Source organism: Macrobrachium rosenbergii, chromosome 1 (assembly GCF_040412425.1).
Source record: "Macrobrachium rosenbergii isolate ZJJX-2024 chromosome 1, ASM4041242v1, whole genome shotgun sequence".
NCBI lineage: Eukaryota > Metazoa > Arthropoda > Malacostraca > Decapoda > Palaemonidae > Macrobrachium > Macrobrachium rosenbergii.
The window spans coordinates 54396546-54399357 of record NC_089741.1 but is presented as its reverse complement, the minus strand read 5'-3'; positions in this window follow the sequence as shown (position 1 = coordinate 54399357).

The following is a 2812-nucleotide window of genomic DNA, read 5'->3' as shown; positions in this document are numbered from 1 at the left end:
CCGAAGAGACAAACATCAGAGTACATTTTTTTTTTATTAAGGATCACTTAAGGAACTACTACGTGGTATGTCTCGTATGAAGCATTTCATACACTCTTATGTCGTTAATATCACTGTATTATATCTATCTTTAATAAAAGGATACTGCTGAATACAATATTTTTTTTGACCCTCGTTAAGATCCAAGACCGACATACAAACTCAGATTGTCACTTCGATGATACTCTACACAGCTATTTCTAATATAACGTACTAAGCATTACTGCATATTATTCAGCTTTATATAAGCTTGGAAATCAGTCTGTCCAATAACGCATGAGTACTGAAATCGGGAGGTATAAACATTTAAGAAATTATGTTTAAATTTACGAGTCTTTCTACACACACAGAAAACTTTTAGAAGCGCAGGCTATTTAACTGAATAACAGTCCTGTTTCAAATAAGCTTTAACATCTAGTGTCTCGCTGTCAAAGCATGAAATGACAATACTTTACTTAGGTCATCAAGGGATTGCCAGCACAATCAATTTGTGTCAAGATGTTACTGATATCCCGGGCACAATTTTCTGTGAATCCCCCTGCAAACGGGTCTGCTAACCTTTTCCCCATTTCACTTCTGCTACTTCGTCATAATTTACCAAAGCGGAGAAGCTCATGACTACTAAAACATAGTTCTTTTACTCTAGTATCCACAGTAATGTTACCCTTTACTAAACCTTATTCAATTGGGCATATTAATTGGTACTAGACTATTTAGTTACGCCAAAGGGTTTTTGTTTTCCTGTAGCAACCGTCTAAGTATTTAAGTCATGAATGCTGGTAATGTTGGTAACCCTAATGTTCAGATACTGAACATTAGGGTTACCAACATTACCGGGTGACCTTAATCGCATCCCTGACAAATATGGTCCAAATCAGAGAAGCCCGCGTGGTGTTAATAGACGTGTACAGTACCAGCTACGTATTCGTCGACTTCTTGGGCACTGATTTGTCCGATCCTAGCTTTGATAGGACTGAAACTACCCTGGTGACCTTGATCCTCGTGTTCTCCCACAAACTCCTAAAGCTGGCAAAACCTGATAACTCCTATCTACTGAGAGACGCAAAAACAATGGGAAAAAGAAATAAAAAAATTGTTTGAAAGGAATGAGAGATCTGCATATACACCAAAGGATACAGACAGGCAATGTGCGTTAGTTTTCACATCCCTGGTGAGTAATCAACTTACAAATCACAAGCTCCCTTTACTTCCTGACGCCAACGGTTGAACGGTAATCCCTCAGTGATTATATGGATGCCTGAAATTACTACCATGCTAATATACCCATTTTCCCTGCACTGTCATTCTCTACAACGACTACTTTATTTATGAGAAATCGTGGGATAATGAAATATATGTAGCAAAGTGATATTTGCACGTTATTTCAATTCCCTGAGTATCGCTACATCTGAAATCTGACAGATGATTAGTTTTGATGCAACTGTATCTATTCATTATGCAGTATCCTTTCACGTAATCAAACACAATAAAAAGAATGGAACTTTGCCATGAGAAAAAACTCATCTCTTAATAAATTTCCCTTTCATCTGCAGTTTTTTCAAATGGCTAACCAATGACAGATATTAAAATTTTTTTGTGACTCAGCATTCACTCATGACCTACGAATCACCTAAGACCACAAATTTTCAATTACTACAAGACACAGGTTACCAAAGAAAAAAAATCACCCAGTTAATGGGGTAAATGTTATTCAATTTTCACCCTATCCGTCTATTGTCGTAAAGGAAAAACTTGGCTACATGCACTGAGAAAACAAACTGTTTGGTCTTCAAGTCAGTTCCGACACCCCTGCTTCCATCAAGAAATGCCGAAGAAGCACCTTCCTATCCTCCAAGCGTCAAATGATTACCAACAACCTCTAATCCTTTAGGTTATGCATCAAGAATTATTTTAATGCCACATGACGAATTACGTCCTAAAAGTACTGGAACCAAATTCCCAGTGGAGTCTGTTTTCAGTATAGTCTGTACCAATGCCACTTATGGGGAAAGCCCGGTAACAGATTTCTGGAAATAAGGAATTGGTATTGGAATTGGAATATGAGATTTAGGCCTGATGCCAAGCGCGGGATCCTATGGGGTCATTCAGCGCTGAAAGGAAAATTGAGAGAAAAGGAGGTTTTAAAGGTGTAACAGGACGAAAACCACGCAGCGTGCACTATGAAACAATTGTTAGGAGATGGTTGAAAGTAAGATGGAAGAAAAAAGATACGAACGGAGTTACAGTAAAAGGAATGACTGGTTGCAGTTACGGGCCGAAGGGACGCTGCAAAGAACCTGAAGTAATGCCTACACCTCACGCGGCACTGATGGCACTAACCCCCTACGGAGTCTGGAAATAAGGGGCAAATCACAAGCAGGCACCGAGTCAAGAAGGCCCTCCCGTGGTAACTGTCCTGAAAATACCAATCCAGGTACTGCGAATAAAATGCTTAACTTGTAAAATCCGCTAATAAGGTATATTTTGCAATACAAAATATGGCCAGTCTAAAATACCTATGTTCAGAATACCCTGGAAAATGCTATTCAGTGATTTTCAACAGCCCTCTGGACACCATTGTTCATGATTTAGTTTAAAAGTGTCTCAAGACCTCCAAGAGCTTGGGACTTCGAACTTGAATGCTCATAATAATTTACTGAGTGCTGCTCATTACACTAAAACAGTTTCAAGTACACCATACGTAATCTGAAAAGAGGTGGGTGGGATCAGACTCCTCCCCCGTACTCAGAACCTACAACCATTCATATAACCA